This window comes from Acomys minous (genome assembly GCF_964271855.1).
Source record: "Acomys minous genome assembly, chromosome: 1".
In the NCBI taxonomy this organism is placed as follows: Eukaryota; Metazoa; Chordata; class Mammalia; order Rodentia; family Muridae; genus Acomys; species Acomys minous.
In genome coordinates this window covers 167,381,423-167,403,223 of record NC_140483.1, presented here as the reverse complement: position 1 = coordinate 167,403,223, position 21,801 = coordinate 167,381,423, and the positions used below count along the sequence as shown (strand labels likewise).

The 21,801-nt window shown below is 37.9% G+C and overlaps 1 protein-coding gene and 1 pseudogene across 15 annotated transcripts in view; both read left to right on the top strand.

The window, feature by feature from the left end:
* Positions 1 to 21,801, top strand: part of PTPRD (protein tyrosine phosphatase receptor type D) — a 2,167,047-nt gene that overhangs the window by 1,422,362 nt on the left and 722,884 nt on the right. The window lies entirely within an intron of this gene.
* LOC311606110 (small ribosomal subunit protein uS5-like) lies at positions 5,723 to 6,642 on the top strand (annotated as a pseudogene). Its single transcript has one exon. The product of its transcript is annotated as a small ribosomal subunit protein uS5-like (transcript).

The window sequence follows — 21,801 nt, the reverse complement described above, 5'->3', positions numbered from 1 at the left end:
ATTTATACATTTGTAACAACTGAAATCATATTTTACTCAACTTTCAAACCCTGCAGAGCCATTATTGAAAGTAATAATATTTTGGGAGTTAAAGTATGCCAAATCTTGGGATCAGTAAACTTTAACTTCAAATTAAGAGAAACATTCCTTTAAATAATCCACAATCTACAAAGGACCCTCTACCACAACAGGGGCAGCACACATTGGCTCAGAGCACAGCTTTTGGGTTATACTCAAGGCCCATGAGTGGATAAGAACTTAGACCCACATCAACCCATTCTTCTTTAAGCACAGTACATATACAGATACAAAACAATAGGGCAAAACCCTTCATTTACTGCCCCACGCCCTCTGTTTCTTAAAGCAGGTAAAATCAGAAAATATCTTGAAATCTTTTTGAAAGTAAGGGAGGAAATTCAAGAATCCCCTACCCTCAAAATCTATTAAACACTAGAAAGAGAGGAGTAGTCTAAGGCATACATGGAAACTGTGGACTGGGGTTTGGATATGTTGATACCTATGCCGTTGATGTTATTTACAAAATTGTTTCTAATATACAATCATATCACCTATATTTATTAAGGAAACATTTAGAATGTGCTAATGTAGAGAAACAAATGGTCATGCTGGGGCTTCCCATCTCTAACAGCCCCCCAAAAGACACGTGCATAAGGAGCTTTCCAAAGCTGGGAACTCTAGAGACCACCAGTCTTTGTCATCACATGCATTGACAGAACCAGTGTTTCTTTATGTAGCTATGAGATAACAGGTTACTTGCCAACACATTACCTTCATTCTGTTAGACCACCAGTATCCATCACTGTTTCAAGCCAAAGACATCCAGAAATCAGCAGCAGGTACTGCAGGCAACATAACTAGCCAGTGGCCTTTTAATTTTGCTTATGTATCCGCTCTAAGGGATAGATTTTATGTTGGAAACTTCAGGTGAAAGGGGTATATTTTCCAACTATGCTGATGGTTGTTGGTGTTGTTAACATTTTGTTTTATCTGTACAATGATGTTAGTTTTACTCGACTTGTCTGATTTAATCTGCCCATAAAAACAGAGGTGGGGGAGAGGGAGAATGCATAGGGAAAAAACACCTTCTGCCTTCATCTTGAATATCCCTTTCCTTCCATATCTCTTGTTCCAAAGACCTAACTTCCTTTTGGTAAACACTAAGACAACTGATACTTAACTATATCATGCTGTCCTCTATAATATAACTGAGGCAATTTTATTTCATTTCATTTCGGACCACGTTCTTTGAAATGTAGTAAAATGTCCTTAGTGCTTTGTGAATCTATATTGAAAATGCATTGTTAATCTTTGTAGTATCCTCTGCTGCTCAGTAAGAAACTAGGGTCAGCTGACACAGGATGTACAACTAAACGCCATTGGATGAGGTGAGGCTTGATTCATAGCTCTTCCAGTTTTCAGAAGCCTGGTGATCTGCTGATTGAACCATTTCAGGCATAGAATAGGAAGTCAACAAGCACAAGGCCTGACTTTCTCCACCTGGTTTCTTAAGATAATGCCTCAAGGAGTTTGATTACGAAAGAGAGTAATCTGGGTTTTGTTAGCTTTCCCTAATTCTCTGGCCCAACTTTAGAACCGCTTCATGTGTCGTCACTAAAACTTAGGAAGTTATTCAAAACAGACTTTCCCCTATATTACAAATCTCCATTAGTAATTTATGTGAGGTCACTGCAATTAAATATCTAATGAATTTAACTTAGATATCAAATAGAAACCTAAGAACAATGAAGCAATCCTCACAATAGCAACAAAGAAATAAGAGCATCACTAAATAAAGTTTATTTTGTGTGGTCAGAAAATAAATACATCTTTCTTTCATTTTTCTTATCCAAGGTCTGTGATACACACACCTGTTAAAGAAACTCAAGATGGGCAAAACATGTGTATGTGGCATGGATTTCATTCACTTTCAAGTTATCTCATTGGAAACAGGACGTAAAACCCCTGACTGCCTCATAATTTCTTTCACAGTTTTATTAAGGCTAAAATTCTATGTGAGCTTAAGCCTTCATGTTCATTCTCTTTCTTAAAGGCTTTTTTTTTTTTTGCTATGCGATGAATATTGGACTCTAGTGGATTATCAGGATAAAGAGAATTAGCTTAGGTTTGCATCAGTCAAGAGACTAAAGTCACCAGAGGCTTTAAGGGAGTGCCTTACAATATAAATAGGACTAATCTCCTTCAAGCATTGACGTTCAAGAAAGAGAATTTTCTCAAGACCAGTGTTTTTAATCAGCAAGATCTACAACGAGATTGAAAGTAATGCCAGTGATAAGGGAAGCCGGCTGTGCGCAAGGAACCAGAGTGAGCAGGCAGCCAATGATCTGATTCATGAGGAATGTGAGAGGCTGGGGGGGGGGAGGGTGAGATTAAGAAGCCTGTTGGATCTCCTTACTACTTCTAGCTCTGAATCTGCCATCCAAAGCCATCCCTGCCTGAAGTGAAAATAGACCCTTTGGAGAGGAATGAGTTATTAGCTGGCAGAGGGCACCGACTGAGATGCTGCAGATGTAGACCATGCCCTAATGCTTCCAATGTTTCCGTTTTTCTTACCAAAGGCATCAGTACCAGCTACAAAACAGGTGAAATTATTCTAGCATCTCTTTGTACAGAGAAAGAAGTGTCAGACACATGTTTTAACTGAGATGATAGGGCATCAGTAAAAGCATATAAGGTGACCGCAAAATGAGATAAGTAATGTCCCTAGGCAGAAGTCTGACCATGACCTGTACTTCTAAATTCACATCTATTCTCTTGTAAGCGGGAAGGAAAATACTAAAGTGTCTGCCTTTGGTTACAAAAATGTGATTGTTTGGCTTGGTATCGTGCAATTTATAAGGGATAATAAAGTAAGAAGGCAAATGTCTCTATGTTTTAGACATGTTTTCTTGTGTTTGTAGAGGAATTTAAAAATGGTTTCCTTTAGCATCTCCACACACAAAAAAATTAATCTTCACTGTGTATGTCAAGTCATTTCCAATCTTCATGTGCTTTGCCTTTGAAGCACTTAAGTGAGCTTAGACCCTTAGTCAAAAGTGTGTTAATACTTCTCTAGCCAGGTCACTTGTTATCAGAGGCTAAATGTGATGCCTAAGAGAAATGGCCCTTCTTTTCCTCAAACATATAATTAGGAATTTAGAAGTGTAATATAGAGTATCTAAAACTCAAAAATAATGTTCTTACTCTTGCCCACAGGCCTGACTGAGTGTTCTAGAATAGGGAAGCACAGGGTCAAGTTGGGCTATCCACCAGGGATGCATCCGGGAGGTCCCTTCTAAAAGCCGGGGGTCAGCGGCTTTTATGAAGTGTTGACATTCAGTCAACTACACTGAAAGCCAGACAGCTCCATCAAGCACTGGCAAAGTTAAGCCAGGTTCCAGCAAAGCGAGTACAACCAGGCACTTCCTTCTTGCCTGCTGAACTCCTAGTTACCTCCTTGAACCCAGTTCCACTTCACTTTTCCTGGAACATTTTCTTGCTCTTCCTGAGAGATGTTGAAAGAGAAAACCAAGGCACTCACTTTATTTCTTGGTCATTTCCACTGTACTATAAATTCGACTAGAATAAAATCTTTATCACTTAGGATAATTGTGTGCAAACCATTTCCGTATAAGGCCAGGTAGAAAATACAGATGAGATGTTGGGGATCATACCATGTCTGTGCCATGTATACATTTATCTTGTCTGTAGCACAAAAGAGCCAAAAACATAATGCCATATCTAATATGTAAGCTAATGTATGTGGCTATGTTCTAGTAGATACTTCCTTAAAAAAAAACAAAAAACCACAAACCAAACCAAAACAACAACAACAACAACAACAAAGCATGAGTTGGGTTTGGTTAGCCTCGGGCTTAGCACCATACTTGGAACAAAACAGTCCTTCAGAGAGAACATCTATCTAAATTGAAAGCTAAGCTGCTGGTGTTTTGGGGACTGGACAAGAATACGTGTTTGAGAGCTCTTGCTTAGTTATTGGTTTATTTTGTGATTTGATATAATGAAGAAGAAAAAGAGTCAGGCAAGTCTACATTTCTGACCATAATGAGAAGGCTTTTTTTGTCAAATCAGCAGTACTGAGTGTTTCCAGGGACACTGAGAAGGTGGAGTTACATTTGCAACATAGGAGCACGAAAACTCTGTGCACTGCCGAGCAGTACTTCCAGACAGCACCTCAGCCTCCTCTACAGGACTGTCGAAAACACACATTCCTGGGTTTCACCTCTGGGTTTCGTGATTCTGGTGTAGGTTTAAATAATTGCATTTATGTCATGTCCCTCAGTGACACAAAAGTTTCTGGTTGAGGCTATGCTGTGAAACCAGTTGTCATAAAGAGATATGCTGAAGTTTGAAATCGAGGGGGTCATTAGTATTGGAAGTGAATGGAATTGCAGGACAGTCAAGGAGAGCATGCACCATATCAAAAGCATAATATTACTCGTAAACGTTCCTTAAGGCGAATGACTTATAGCCTTTTGGGACTAGAGTAATAATTTTTTGTTCTACCCTTGATGGTCTATTCCTTTGATTGAGTTCTGGGACCCACCCTGTCCTCATTCCATTCTACACTCTCCTGGGTTAGAATCCAACTCTTTTGCTTCAGTGCTACAAGCTGTAGCGTCATATTACTTTTTTTTTTTTTTTTTAGCTTCTGTCCCCATGAAAAGGGTTCTCTTATTTTTCCTCTATATATCATATTTGACCATCTGGGCCTTCTTAGAGCTTACCTAGTATTCCCAGAAGATTAGGATTTTCCTTCAAAACCAGGTAAGTTAGGGCCTTTAAGCAACATCAAGAACGCTACAGACATTGGGGTTAAGCAAGTCCATCACCATGAAATACCAGAAAAAAAAATAGCAAAGATAATTCCTTAAATAAGACAAACCTGAGACACCTCAAATACCTGAAAGTTCAAGCTTTATGGCTAACATTCGTGGGAGAAGTTTAGTGCATAGTTTTTGAAATTACAATCAGGCATCACTGAGCAAAGGCTGCTCTCTGCTCTGCTTCCTTTCTTAAAGCATTTCTCTCCACTGTCCTTATTATCGTTGGCATGGTTTTTAGTATTAGCAATTATGTTAAAAGCCACTATTCATTGAATGCTCCCTACAGTGTTTCATGTTTACTTTCTTATTTCATTCTCACAACCATTTCTGGCATATGTCATTGCATATCCATTTCAGATAAATGCAGAGACTAACGAGCTTGCTCAAGATCAAAATTTTAATAGGCAACAGTGAATTAATTATGCCCAGACCTGACAGGAGAGAGCCCAACCTCATGTAGTCTTAGCATTCTAGATTTTCTTTTCCTTTTACAGGCAACAAACAAACAACAAAAACTGCACAAATACTGGAATTTCACAGTCTTTTGGCTGTGCAGAGTTTACAGATAGGAAATCACAAGATTATCAAAAATTTAAAGGTATGGAAACATCTTAAACTTCTCGTGATCCAAATCTACATCAGGAGAGATTTGTATACATGTGGAGGCCTACTTGGAAATCTCACTGCATACTCCACTGCTCAGGGATAACCTCACCAGGACTTCCCATCCCTTCCCCTGCATCCTTAGATTCCTGCCTGAAGTCAAGAACCCAGCTGACTATTACACAAAACTGTGCTTTGCTCAGTGGGACCTGAAGAGTGGATCTAAGAAACAGGAAGTGGGCTCTTCTTCTTCCTTGGGAAAACACCAAATGGCGAATGACGCCGGTGCAGCGGGAGGGCCAGGGGGACCCGGGGGCCCAGGATTAGGAGGGCGAGGCGGCTTCTGTGGAGGATTCAGCAGCGGCCTAAGGGGCTGCAGACGTGGCCGAGGCCATGGCCGTGGTCGAGGCCTCGGGGCTCGTGGAGGAAAAGCCGAAGACAAGGAGTGGATCCCTGTCACCAAGCTGGGCCGCCTGGTTAAGGATATGAAGATCAAGTTCTTGGAGGAGATTTTATCTGTTCTCCCAGCCCATTAAGGAGTCCGAGATTATTGACTTTTTCCTGGGCGCATTCCTAAAGGATGAGGTTCTCAAGATCATGCCAGTGCAGAAGCAGACACGGGCTGGCCAGGGGACCAGGTTCAAGGCTTTTGTCGCTATTGGGGACTACAATGGACACGTTGGTCTTGGAGTTAAGTGCTCCAAGGAGGTAGCCACTGCTATCCGAGGGGCCATCATCTTGGCCAAGCTTTCCATCGTCCCTGTGCGGAGAGGCTACTGGGGGAACAAGATTGGCAAGCCACACACTGTTCCATGCAAGGTGACAGGCCGCTGTGGCTCTGTTTTGGTGCGTCTCATCCCTGCCCCCAGAAGCACTGGCATTGTCTCAGCTCCTGTGCCCAAGAAGCTACTGATGATGGCCGGTATTAATGACTGCTACACATCAGCCAGGGGCTGTACTGCCACCCTGGGCAACTTTGCCAAGGCCACTTTTGATGCCATTTCCAAGACCTACAGCTACCTGACACCCGACCTCTGGAAAGAAACTGTGTTCACCAAGTCTCCTTATCAGGAATTCAATGATCATCTTGTGAAAACCCACACCAGAGTGTCTGTTCAGAGGACCCAGGCTCCAGCTGTGGCTACCACATAAGGGTTTTTACAAGAAAAATAAAGTGGATTAATTCTGTTTAAAAAAAGAAAGAAAGAAAGAAACAGGAAGTGGAACATTTTACAGATATTGTTCATATCTCCAAGCAGAAGCACCAGTGACAGTTGTAAGGACAGCTATGAGTTGTAGCTTGTGATAGGTCATTTCTTTTCTCTTTGCTTTGCTTTTCTTCATCTCTTTTTTAACCTATAAGTTTATTAGGCAGTTACTGAAAAGCTATGAGGTATACCACAAAGTCCCATCCCATCATGGATGATGACCTCATGAAAGGTACACCATGGAGTCCCCCTTTCAATCAGCTTCCATTTCCTGTAGTTCTGGACCTCTCCTAGAGTTTTTGTACAGGTGTATGATCATTTTTATGTGTTTGTAAGTTTGTGCACCATCTGTGTGCTTAATGCCTCTAGAACTCAGAAGAGAGTGTCAGATCCCTTAGGACTGCTGTTACAGATGGTTGTGAGCTTCCATATGAGTTCTGGGATTGGAAAGCAGGTCTTCTGCAAGAGCAGCCAGTGCTCTTAACTACTTAGCCATCTCCCAGTCCCTTATATAAGCATCTAATCATCTTAAATGTCTATTAGCATCCAAATAATCTTCAGCCTAGACTGAGCAAAAGTCATGTAAGTAAGCCACAGTGCTTATACAACCTATTGTGGAAATGCTAGTCAGAAACAATTATTAAACTGTATATATAGCCTCCTTGTTCTTAGGTAAGTTCTGATGACTTGGTATAGAAACAGGTTAGAAAATGTGACTTATGTCAGTTCATGTTAAAACATTTAAGATCTGTGAAAAGGCAAATGTTATAAGTGTGTACCATGAAGATAAAATATTATATCAATCCCACTCATTCTCAGGGTAATAGCCTTCCTGAAATTTGAATTGACTTTATCTGAGTAAGAAAGTATTTTGTTGCCTGAGTGTGGGGTTAGCAAGTGTGAGGCTCTATGCTCCATTCTCCATAGAGAAAGAATGATATCAGGGGAAAGAAAAAAGAAATAACAGAAGGAAGGGAAGAAAGAGAGGAAGGGAGGAAGGAAGGAAGAAAGGGAAGGAAGAAAAAGGAAGGAAATAAGGAAGGTATGGAGACACGAAAAGAGTGAAAGGGGAGGGATGAAGAGGAAAAAGGAGGAATGGAGGGAAGAAGGAAATTTTTCTGTTGCCTGCTTACTGTAATCACATGCTACCCTAGCATTGCATCATGTATCCTAACTAGTACTAGATCTCACTAGAACTCATTAGAACTCACTAGATCTCACTAGAACTAATCTATTCTTCTAAGCCAGAAGAAAGGTTTTCTTGGCTTCACAACATATCTTTACCACTTAAAAGAGAATACAATTCTGTTCATAGGAGAAAATGAAAACAAAAAGTGATATAAGACAAGCATGAAATATTGTTCTAAAGAAAGACAAGAAGAATTAATTTCTGCAGTGAAGTGCAAAATACATAATTTTAAATGAAAACAATTAGTAGGAAAAACTGTAATGCTGATGTCTGGAAACTACTAGAAGACATATTTAAGGCTTTAATTAATTAAATTTAATTTTTCTTTAATTTTGAGTTTTATTTAATTGTATGTATGTATGTATGTTTGTTTGTTTCTGTTTCCCAAGACAGGGTTTCTATGTGTAGCCTTTGCTGTCCTGGACTCACTTTGTTGACCAGGCTGTCCTCAAACTCACAGCAATCCATCTGCCTCTGCATCCTTGAGTACTGGGATTACATGTGTGGTCTACCACGCCTGCCTGGGTTTTATTTAATTTGAATGCATTTATTATATTGCTTAACAAATAGACTCTTATTTTGAAAATATTGATTTCATTTCTATTTATGTGTGGGATATGTACACACACAAGAATACTTGCCATGTGTGTGCATGTGTCTTTGAAGGCCAGAAAAGGGTGTCAGGCCCCCTGAAACATGAGGTATAGGCAGTTGAGATCCACCTTACGTGGACTCTAGAAACTGAACTCAGGTCATTTGGAAGTACAGTAAGTGCTCTTAATGGCTGAGGTCTCTCTTCAGTCTCCCCGCTCCCCAGCACCCCATAACCAATAGGTTTCTTATTTCCAAGATATAAGAAAAAAGTGTAGCAGTATTATAAAGAAAGGAAAAAAGGATAATGATGAAAATTTTTTGTAAGAAAACTGACTTGAACATTTATCACAAGTAAAAAGTGAAATGAAAGAGTTTAAACTATACTCTCCTATGAAATATATACAACAGAGGCTATCAACAGTAAATAGAAGCATGTGAGCTGAAGAAGCAAATGGAAGAAGAGTGCATCACCAGGGCCATCAGTCATAAAATAGACAAGAATATGAGCAACTATAGTCAACTGAGCAGTATGAAAAATACCATCTATAGGGTCGAGACAAATAGTCTAATCACCAATAAGAAATTTTGGAGTATTTGTTGATGAAAGCTTCCCAACCTGAGGGACCAAGGCAAGTATAAAAACAGACAGCAGCCACCACCTGTCTCCTAGGATATTTGTGCAGGTTCATCATTGTTCTCCTCCCTCCCTCCCTCCCTCTTCTCTCTCTGTCTCTCTGTCTCTCTGTCTCTGTCTCTGTCTCTCTGTCTGTCTTCTCTCTCTCTCTCTCCCCCCTCTCTCCCTCTCTGTATACAGACACAAACATGCACACATACATAGACACTTGCTGACTCATGTAGCCAATTATTGACTATAGGTAGTTTCCTTCATGATAAATGAAAGTTCATATAGTAAAGACAGGTAAAAGTTTTAAGTATTTAACCTTCTTTAAGTTTCTTAAAATTTCAATCACAGCAGGATGAGAATTTTGCTTAAGACAACTACAATGGATGTGTTTGCAACTGAATTCAGCATGGTGACCATCATGTTTACTTTCTGGGCATAGTTGAGATCATTTCAATATCACATCTCAGATTCCCTGACAAAGAACGCAGACATCTGATTTCTGAAATCTTATATCTCATTATTTTTTTTTATCTCATTCTTGTGCAGGCAGGACATCTTACACAATAATAATATTCATCATGTCAATTGAAATTTTATTTCTAAATCTACTACTCTGATCATTCCAGCCCCTGGTGTTAGCCTACATTAGAATATTAGAAATAGTGGCTGACATGTATAACTTTAGAAAGTGGGGTTATGATCAGAAATCTTCAAATGCTAGAATATGTCATTCAAACCAACTGGTCACTACAGTTGTAAGGATAAACCAAGAGAGAGAGAGAGAGAGAGAGAGAGAGAGAGAGAGAGAGAGAGAGAGAAACAGACAGACAGACAGAGAAGAAAGAGAAAAAAACAGACAGAGAGAGTTATGCTATCTTTGCTGAAATATTTTAAGGATTAAAAAATAAACCATAAAAATTCCGGACCATGGAGATGGATAAGCAAAATATTTAGAGGAAAACGGGGAGAAATAACTATTATATATTGGAATATTTTAAATGATCTTTGAACAACCAACCAGCCAGTTTACAGTTCCCATTTTTTCTCTTTCTTCTCCTTCTTCTTTTTTTAAATTTGTTTACTTTACATCTCAATTGTAGCTCCTTTCTGCATCTGCTCCTGGTCCCACTCTCCTTTCCCCATCCCCCCTTCCACTCTTCCCTAATCCATAGAAAGGGGGAGACCTCCTGCCCTATCATCTCACCTCAGCCTATCAAATCTAATCTGAATTGCCTACATCCTCTTTCTCTGTGGCCTGGCAAGGCTGCCAGGGGGAAGTAATCAACACGTGGGCACCAGAATCCATGTCAGAGGTAGCCCCTACTCCTCCTATTAGGGGACTCACAAGGAGATTGTGCTGCCTATCTACTACCTCTGAGCAGTGGGTCTAGGTCCACATCATATATGGTCCTTGATTGGTGCAACAGGCTGTGCCTCACTCCCCACCCCCACCCACCCACATCCCCCTGGCCCACATTTGTTAGCTCCATTGGTTTCCTTGTGGAGCTCTTATCCCCTACAGAGCTTCCTATCCTCCAACTCTTCTATAAGACTCCCTGCTCTCCACCCTAAAGTTTGGCTGTAAGTCTCAGCATCACCTGTTCAGTGGAGTCTTTCAGAGGACCTCTATGGTAGGCTCCTATCCTGTTCCTTCTCTTTAATAGCTTCTGCTTTCTATTCTACTTGCTGAAGAGATGGTTCAATGGTTAAGAACACTGACTGCTCTTCCAGAGGTCCTGAGTTCAATTCCTGGTCAACCATCTATACTGTGATCTGATGCCCTCTTCTAGCATGCTAGTGTACATGCAGATAGAGCACTCATACAGTTCCGATTTCTTAAAAATTATGGCATGTTATTGCTTTACTAGATGTAGATAGGGCAGTACACTTTCAACTTGTGGGATGTAGGCTGAAAACCAATGTGAATGGGCTGTCATTGGCTGCCTTTTATGGTGTGATGGTGTATGCATGTCAACTCCAGAATCAGCTTGCCTAAGGTCAGGTTAATTCTGCTACTAGCTAGTTGTGAGTTTAGGCATATTATTTAGCAATAATTTATCATTTCGGGGTGGGAGTGATAACTGTCATGGGCGCTAGAAATTTTAGATAAATTTAGTCATGTAAAGGTGAAAATTTCCTAAAGCATACCAGGTAGTATGCATCTATTACTGTTAGTTATTGATAGTATCTTATACACTCATATCCACTTCAGATATGGCTGAGAAATGTAATGTGTCAGTGATGGCCTCACTGCATTCAGTGGAGACTAAATAAAATAATATATCAACTCAAAAATATAACGTTTTTAACCTTGCCGGAGAATTGACTCAGCATTTAAGAAGACCTGTTAATCATGCAGAGATCTCAGGTTTCATTACAAGCACCCACCCACGAGGCAGTTCACAACTTTCTGTAACCCCAACCCTGGGGATTCAATGCCCTCTTCTGACTTCCGTTTGCACTATGCTCACACACGGTTCATATGCATGCATGCAAACAGAACATTCATATACATAAAACCATAAGGTAAATAAATATTTGAGAAAAATGAACCCAAAAGTGATACTGATACTGTACCAAAGCCACATCATTTTTAGTTGAATGGATTTGAAAAGCTATACTGATCATCTCCTAAATGTTTCAGCTCTCAGTGTGTTTAATCTACTCTCCTAAATCATTATACAGATGTTGTGCCTTTTTTACCTTGGGAAGTTCTCAGTCACCTATAATCTTGTGAAAGCCACAAATGATGATAATTACAATTTATGGAGTCACTAGGAATGAAGAACACAATATGCTGAGTCTGAGAGCTGACGTAATTGTGTTTTTACTTTGGATCAGCAGAAAATTTAAAAGACAGAACATCTTTGGAACATCATATCCAATTGCATTTTCTCTGTTTTATTAGCTCTAGTCATTAAGGAATCATTGAGGAAAAGATAAGATTGCTCTGCTAGCTCAGTTAGAGAAACTGCATGGTAAAGAATAAGCAAGGAATAATTATTGCAAGTTACGGAGAGAACAGGAGGAGTCCAGTTAAGCAATGTTGGGCTAAAGCAGAAGAGCTTTAAAGACAGTGAAGCACCTGCAAGGGTGGGTGACCTTGAACTCCCTTCCTTCAGAACTACTTCCTATTTTGCTAAACTATGAAACAAGAAGCAAACACCATTACTACAGCATCTTTCATCCGTGTAATTCCATGACTGGAGTAAGCTAATAATTGCCACTCTTGGATAAACAAACAAAAAGTTAATATGAAAATTATTTGAAATGCTTGGCAATGAATTATCAGCTTACAACGTTGAACAAACATTTGATTTTTGTTTTGTGTCTGAAGTATTCCTTAATGTCCTAAAAGTCTCGCTACACAACAGCCATCAGCCTGGGCACTATCTAGCAGTTTGCTGGTATTGCAGCTGATTTTGGTAATTGAAATTTAAGAATCACATCTAATTGATTTGTTGCCATCTTGAGGAAAGCGCTTGCCACTTCCTGTGGGGCTTAAGAATGAACAAACACAATGGCCAAATGAGTGGCCGAACGAGCAGTTTATGTCAGTGAGGTGTGAATAAAAGAGCTCTTCGCCTCCTACTTTACATGGGTGCAGCCTGACACTACCTAGTGCACTTCCTATTACAAATATTTTGTTGCTGTTGTTGGGCAATATCAGCAGAGAATGAAAATGGCAGTGGGAGTTATCTTTGACCCTGCGTTAGGGCTAGGGTGTAGCAAAACAGAGAGCAGAAAGATTCCTCTATATGGAGAGTATAGGGGCTCACCACTGTGGAGGGCAGAGGGATTCATGTCTCTGGAGAACAGAAGGGTTCATCACCATGGAGATCAGAGGGCACCTCTCTACAGAGAGCAGAGGGGTCAGTCTTTAGGGAAAGAAGGGGTTCTCTTTATGGAGAGCAGAAGGGCTCATCTTATGGAGGGCAGAGGTTATTCCAGCATTCAGAGTGGGTTCATTTTCAATTCCGCTTTATTTTTAATGGGTACAACTGCCAAAAGAAAAACATAAAAGTGGTGTAATTCATGTCATTTTTCAATATTTAAGCCAAGAACTATTGTTACTAATTACTTTCTTGAAGTAAGATAGTTACATTGAACTTACATATTCACAGTAATATTCATAAAATATTATTCGCAATCACTTTTACCCACATTTTACCAACATCATCTTATTGTAATTCAAATAACCCCTGAATATTTGTTTTTAGAGCTACTTATTTTGATTTGAGGACATTCATAAAGTGTATTGCTGTCACTCCTCAGTCTGAGGTGTTCTCTTAATTTTTTAGGGACCATGTCTCAAGACAAACCAGTATCTGTGGCTTTGAGGTAAAAAAGAGTTACAAATCTAGCCTGTTTAAGTGAGGGTTGGAGAGTTTATTAAAGATAAATTTAAGATATGACTAAGCATGAGGGTTAGAAGAAAGGCAAATGAGGGCCAGCATCATTTACTACCAAAGAAAGTATGATCATAACAGCTGAAGGAAGGCAAAGGTGACTCACTTGTGTGCTTGTTTTCTACTGACGAGAAAATATCACTTTATATTAGGTATTCAAATGAGCAACTCACAACCTTCTGTTTGTCGGCATTTTTGTGTATCTTCTTGTCTTTGTGTGTGTGTGTGTGTGTGTGTGTGTGTGTGTGTGTGTGTGTGTGTGTGTGTGTGTGTTTTATGTTGTATCCCAAAATAGAGAAGGAAAAAGATCTCCATTGACTAACTACATTTTCTAAGAATATTTATTTAGCTAGGCAGTGGTGGTGCATGCCTTTAATTCTAGAACTCACAAGGCAGAAGCAGGTGAGCTTCTGAGCTTGATGCTAGCCTGGTTTACAGAGTAAGTTCTAGAACAGTCAAGGCTACACAGAGAAATCCTGTCTTGGAGAGGGGGTGTGGGGGGACAAAGAGACAAAAAATCAAATTGAGCAAGCCATGGGAAGCAAGCATTCTACTTTGGGCTCTGCTTCAGTTTTGAAGGGAAAAATGAATATTTACTTATCAAATGGATGATAATCCCTTCTGTGGACACTCATATTGTAAGCAGTTGTAGTCTATATTTAAGAAAAGGCTGTCAATGGTAAATGCTTCTCTCTGTGGGCCACATCATTTGTGTAATGAGCCACCGTGATGGTATAGTGAATCTTCCAGCCGAGGTTCAATGAGAGGATAAGTTGTTATCTCCCAGATTGATGCTGATTAGCTGTGGGAACATAACTGGCTTGGATGCCTGGAAAAGCCAAGTGGCTGAAGGCCACCTACTCCACTGTTCCCCTGGCAGGCATCTTTGAGTGACTTGGAATAAGCCACAGTTCCAGCAGCATGCTTATGGTTCAGTGGCTCAAATTGGCCATTTTCTTCTGCTTAGATCACTGCACTCCCCGGGACCTGGTTGGTGGGAACTCTAGATGGTAAATTAAAAGGAAATACAGATCCAACATGATTTCCTGTTTCCCCTCTCACACAGGAGTAAGATGAAGGGTTCCAATGTAAAACTCTCTCAAAAGCCAAGGGGACTGCAAATTCAGCAACACTGATAATCTAGACCAGGGATTCTCAACCTGTGGGGTATGACCACAGAAAAAAAGCATTGGAAAACACAGATATTTACATTGCAATTCATAACAGTAGCAATGTTGTAGTTGAGAAGTAATAACAAAAATAATTTTATGGTTGGGGGAGGGGTCACCACAACAAGAGGAAATGTATTAAAGGGTCTCAACATTAGGAAAGTTGAGAACCACCAGTCTAGATATTTACAAAATAAAAGTAACACATATTCTAAATATGATTTTCAATATTTGTTTAAAAGTTCAGGTAAATTTTTAAAATTTAAATATTATTCTATATATTTATTTGGACTTAGCAGTATATTTTATACTTGAAGATAGTTAATTTTTGAACATTTGTGATAACACTAAGTCAAAACAACTCCTGGAGAGTGTATGCTTTATTATTTTTAATATCATACAAGCAGAGCCTTAAAAATCATCTGCATATTAAGTTAGTGCTGAACTTATGTCACTTACTCAGAAGTTCAGATTTAGATTTAAAATTTTAAACTTTTAGTAATGCTAGTATTCAAGAAAATTTGAAATAAGATTTTTCCCTATGTACAAACATATAATTAAGGAATAGTTTCTTCCCATGTCAAATCTTAAAGTAAAAAATATTGCCACTTACAGTACATATGAACTAACCGTCATTATTAGGAATAACTCAATGAGGATGAAAGTGTAAGTGACAGGCACGTGTCATGTTTTAATTTTGCAGCTCCTCAAGTTGACTGCGGGTAATGACATGGTTTATTGCTTCAACGTTTTTTTAAATCAGGTGTTAGAAATGATAATTCATAGGATGCTTCGCCTGTATTATAAGTGTATTATAAGTGTCAGTCATGGCAATCTTGTGCCAGCACTTTGGTTTTATCACCACACTCTGCCCTGCTGCCTCATTATGCATCAAAAATATCTCCAGTGTTGCCTTCCATACCCTTCCTTGACTTCATGGGAGGCGCGGATGGTAATCTTATCTATGCAGGTGTTTCACAGAGGTGAAAACAAAATCCTTCTGTTCATTCAAGAGCATCATCTGCCTGTAATTAATATTCTGTCTACTTAAAGTAAGGAGTAAGTACACAAATTATAAATTCCATCTAACATTTCAGATTCTCCAACCCAGCAATTAATTTTTGTCTACTGAAACTCAGGTGTTTTTATCATAGAGACATTATTGCTTCCATAAGTTTATTATTGATTTGGCCAACACCATTATTACTGTTATTGATGATCCCATTCTTCCGTTCTTGTCCCCATTTTTTGATGGCCAGGTTTTCAATTTGCCTTCATGGACAGTCTAAAATTCTAAACATACTTTTCTTCTTGAATCTTTCTAAATAACAATAACAGTAAAAATTAACAAAGCAAATCTCCTTTCAAGTTAAATGACTATATTAATGTGAAATTATATTCACAAGCTATATACTTTTACACAATCTAATATCTTTAAGTGACTATAAACATAATAAAATGAGAAGTGGGTGTCAGTTAGCAATATAATATTAGTTTAAAATTCCCTGAGGATTAGAAATTCTACATTTCACCACTGTGAATTCACTTCAGGATCCTACCTCCCACAGTCAGTGATGAATTTTAAAGACAGGAATTGATCTGCCTAGAAGTGCTCCTGGGATGGGAACATTATCTTCAAAATGTGGCTACCAATTTTCTCCAGAGTTTCATCTTCCCTGTTACCTGCTAGTGGTACCATCTGTTTTTTTGTCATCAAATTTATGTTTGTTTTGTTCTTTACATTTTCTGCTACAAACAAATAAATGACAAATGTGATGATCATCTTCTGGAACAATGTTCTGTCTACCTGCTCTTTCCAACAAGATGTTAAGTTTTCTAGGTCGTGTCATCCTGTCCCAACATAGAAGGAGGTGGTTTCTTCCAACACAGCAGTGGTTGAAGCAAACCCAGCTATTTATACAACTCTGTGTCACCACGGATTCTCTTTCAAGGCACTTTTCAGAAATCAGTGTATCTTAGGACATCATGCTCTTCCCATAAATTCTGGTGCCAAAATGCAAGAGCTACAAGGTTGCAGGCATATTTGGGAGCAGATGGTAATAGCTACTGCTGTGTCCAAAGAGGCTGGTGGGCATATTTATCTGATGTGAAGCTGGTGGGCATATATATATAATGCGGTTTTGAGTGATTGTAAGAAGCCAACCACTTTATTCCAATCACTCTTCTCCTCCAGCTATGCACTTTGTAGTAAGCCTTTTTTTGGTAGTGTACATGCCAGTTAATAAATAAATAAATAAAATGTTTAGTAATGCTTTGTATCCTTTGATTACAGTCAGAATAAAAGGAAGATTACTTTAAGCCTTTTCCACTGTTTCTTTAAATATTTCTAAAATGCACCTTTGCATAAATAAAATTATTGCATATGACCATCACATACTAATTGAAACACATTCTTCCCTGAGTCGCTTAAAATATATTTTCATTGCTTCTTAACCGTTTAGTATAGCTCTCTCCAATTCTAATTAATTCACATTGCAAAAGCAATGAGTTTGATCTCAGCTGTAGATGTCACAGTGACTTATTCTTTCAATGAGGTGATAATTGGTGTCTGGTTAATTCTATTCATAGAAACCATGGTCCATAAGAAAGTAATCCTCACTTCTATTGCACAGCATGATGCTACCAATAACACCTATGCTGCTTCCTACTATGAAATATTTTTATTCTTGAGAACATAATTACAATTGTAGAAATTAAACCTATAAGCAAATATATTCTATTCTGCCTAACAATAACGCAAGTAGGGAGTATGCCTTTAATTCACATTTGGCCCCTCAGATTTTAACATAGAAATAGTTAGAATGTACAAAACCCACTCAGAGCGGTAGAAGTTGAAACATCATTCTACAAAGTAACTTCAAAATAATAAAACAGATATAATCGATAGGCATGGGTTAAACAAAAAAAAAAAACATGATTGATGTGTCCAATGCAGTTTATGCTCATGTTTTAGTGTATAATGTTTGATATACATGACGAAATAAGTTTTTTCTCTTAGTGTTTACTTATAGATTGTGAAGCATATGAAAAGATGAATAGCCATGAACCAGAACCCATCTGAATTTGTCTGAATAAATAGGTTCAAATTCTAATGGTTCCTTGTGAAAAGCATCCACAAAATGGTTCCAACATCTTTGTCACATGTCTCCAACAAATGTTTGCATATCATTACATTGCCTTTAAAAATTTTTTGTCACAGGTTTACACATACACACATTTTTACTGTTATCTTTCATTTGCTGTTTCTACTCTGGGTTTTATTTTTTAGTGATATCTGCAATTTTATGAAACTATGTGTGATCTTGTTTTAGAACTTCTATGTAAATTCTTTATAGTATGATTCTACCATAAAGCATGCATTCATTTAATGGTTACAGGAATCATATTAGCTTTCATATTTTTGCTAACATAAATACCATTGTGAACTTGTTTATGGTTCCTCCTGGTGAACATTATGTATAAGGCTCTCCAAGAATAAAAGGTATGGTTCCTAATGTGTTCAAATGATTATTTTTATAGCATAAATCCACCCCCCACACACACACAAAATGTCAGTCCATAACTTCTCAGCCTTTCATGGAGGTGCATGAAAGTGGCTCCAAGCACTTAAAAGGCTGATCCAGGTGGGTTATCATAAAATTGAGGTCAACAAAGACTAGTTTATCACCTGACACTAAAACAAACAAAACAAATATAGGTTCTAAAGTAGTGTAAAAGACCCAATGAACTGATTGAGGAATAAACAGCATTGTGATGATTATTTATTGTTATTAGTAACTTTACTGAATCCATTGCAGAAGCATAGAATTATAATCACTAAAATATGAATAATAATGACTAAAAGTAAATAATAATATCAATAATAAATCAGTTTATGGAAAATAATAATAAAAGTCAGCAACAGGAAGGGAAGTAATGTGCTAGAGTTTAAAGGAAGAAGATAAAATTCATTTTGCAGGGTAATATTATTAATGGGTGACTTTGACGTCTAAATAGGTTTTCCTAGTTTTTACATAGTTGTACAAAATCCTTATATTACTTTGATAAATGTAAATACATTATGATTTTTACATATGCAAACAATTCTAAAAGGCAGAAGCTCTTGACCATTGCATTATTTTGTGACAATTTCAGCTCCTTCCCAAGTTTTAGCCTGATAAGAGTTCTCTGGATAATCTTCTTCCTACAATTGTACATCTTTAAAACATGTGCTGAGTCATGCCAGACACAACATTGGGCTTGTTCATTAAATCTAATTTAGATCAGAACAATTTTCCACTTAAGTACACACAGATTGACCTCATTTCATATATCTGATCTGTGTACTGTAATTTATCATACTGATACCAATATTGAATATATGTTTGTGTCCAAAGAATTATGCAGTATGCTCTTACAGCTGTGAGAGCATTTTATGGCTCTAAATTATTTATACATGGGTAAAATTTTCTGATCAAAAATGTTTACACAGTGTATTAGTAGTTAATTTAAATACGATTTTGGAACATTAGAGTTTGCAAGCTATTACATTAGGTTAGCCTGCCATAGTTGCATAGACATTGGCTACCACGCCTGGGTCAGAAACACATGACTTAACTACAGAATACTAGACGAGAAAAGCATTTTCTTGTGTCATTTTCCCATATAGTTCTGAGTCCCTTAGGGTAATGTAAAGATGGACAGGTATTAAAATAACATTCATTGCTTATTAATATTGACCAGCAAGCTACTATGATACAATGAGAGGTAGCTCTGTGTATTGGGCAGAACATAAATCCAACTTTTACTTCCTAGGGCAGTACTAATATGTAAGCATCCTCAAAAAAAAAAAAAAAATAGAGCATTACAAAAATGGGTTCTGCTCAAGAGATCCATAGAAGTCTGAAAGCTATAAATCCTTGTCTCCCAAGTCTCCCAACAGTTTCCTTCAAAGACCGTTTCTACCTGCTCCTGTCAGTACATGTAGGGGCTGCTAATTTGGGGACACATTAAGACTTTCATGTGATTTTTAAAAATTATCTCAGGCACCTCAGATTCTATTCCTTGAGATACTGGATTTTTCCCTATCTAAATCTCCAAATGAAAGGACTGACATTTCATCAGCTTTCAATGGAATCCAGGTTCTCCCAAATGACTAGCACCTGGGATAGTCATCTAAAAATGTCTGGTAAGATTCCTAAGCAGAGAATATAGTCCTTATATCTAAGGCTAGTTATGGCTCAGATACAACTAATTGTTTTCTTGCATATATGACAACCATGTGTTGCATAATATTATTGAGTTTCAAGAAAAGAAAATTTTATATGATGTGCAAACAAATTTACTAGTGTCATTGAGGCAACTAAAGCTTAACTTGAGATTTCATAGATATAAATGATGGTTCAATATTTGTCTTTCTTTAGGTTTTTTCACTTAACACAATGTCTTCTAGACTGGTCCATTTTGTATCACATGGCAGGATGTATGCACTGGGAGTATTTATTCATTGTAAGAAGATCTAAATACATCCTTTTAATCTTAATTATTTTGGTTGTTTATTTACTTTATATGTATGGATTTTTTTCCTGCATGTATATCTCCATCACTTGTATTCCTTGTGTCCACGGCAGACAGAAGAGGGCGTCAAATCCAGTGTGGCTGGGGTTAAAAATGATTGATTGTGAAGCATCATGTCCTGGTCCTCTTAACCATTCAGCCATCTTTCTAGCATCAGATATACATTATATATTCCCTAAATGTATTTCATAGACCCCTTCAGGAAGATCTTGAATCTTAATTTTTGATTTTTTATATACTACCTAATATTTATGGCATGTTTAATATAGGTAGTATAAACAGATATCTTGAGTTGTTCCTTTCAGCTTATGAATAAAACCTGGGGCTTTTGAATTAGGTAGAAATCTAATGAGAGTTTCAAAACTTCTATTAATAAATTATTAAATAAATTAATTTTATTAACAAATGCATTCTTCACTGTGTTGATCGTTTTTATCACAAGTCGAGCTTAATACCAGTTTCTTATTTGTTTTCAAATATTGATCCAGTCTTGCATTCCTGCGATGGTCCCTATTTGGTTAGTATTAGTAGCATTTTTTCTATACTTGCTGTATTTACTTACTAGTGTTTAAATCGACACCCATGGGGGATGTTGGTTTATAGTAGTCATTTCCTGTGAGATCTTTGCCTACATTGGGGACCAAGATAATGTTAGCTTCATAAAATTAGTTGGGCTGTGTGGAAATGTTTATGTGGGATTGGTATCATTTGTTCAATTTGTGAATTTACCAGGATGCTATTAAAAGCTGATGCTTTCATTATTTGAAGCCTTAAACTTCTAATTTTTCTAGCTCCTCTCATTCCATTAAGATGGTATCATTCAGATGATCTGTTTCAAATTAAGTGGACTTGGTTCCCAGCATCTTTAAAACAATTAGTTCTTTTCATTTAAGTCATTGAAGTTGTAAGCTGAGCATTATACCCTTCTGTTTTCTAAGGTCTGCAGGATCTGAGATCATATCCCTCTTGTCTCCCAGACTGTGGTCTCTTTTTGTACTGACTAGAGGTTTCTCAGTGTTGTCTCTCTTTTTGTAAACTGGCTTCTTAATTCATTGATATTTGGGTAGATTTTTTTTCTCACACATTTTTTTGTCCATTTTAAATCTTTATTATTTACTTTATTCTTTCTACTCCCCTCTTAAGTTTTTTTATGACAGGAAGATACCTCATTAACATAAGATTTTATTTATTTGCAACATAAATATTTAACACTTTAATTTTTGTATGAATTAAACAAATACTCATTGAAAAACTGGTGAGCATACATTGATTATATATCTACTCTCCATATGACAGCTCTAAGGTGGTATCTTACTTTTAAATATCATTTATTCTCTCATGTTTTACACGCCAACTGCAGTTTCCCTTCCTCCTCTCCATCCATCCCCCCCGCCCCAATTCCTTTCTTACCCCAGTCCACTCCTCCTCTCTTTGTCTTCAGAAAAAGATGGGTCTCCCACGGATATCAACCAAGTATGTCATATCAGGATACAATAGGACTTGGTAACTCCCCACATATTAAGGCTGGAAGAGGCAGCCCAATAGGAGGAAAAAGGTCCCCA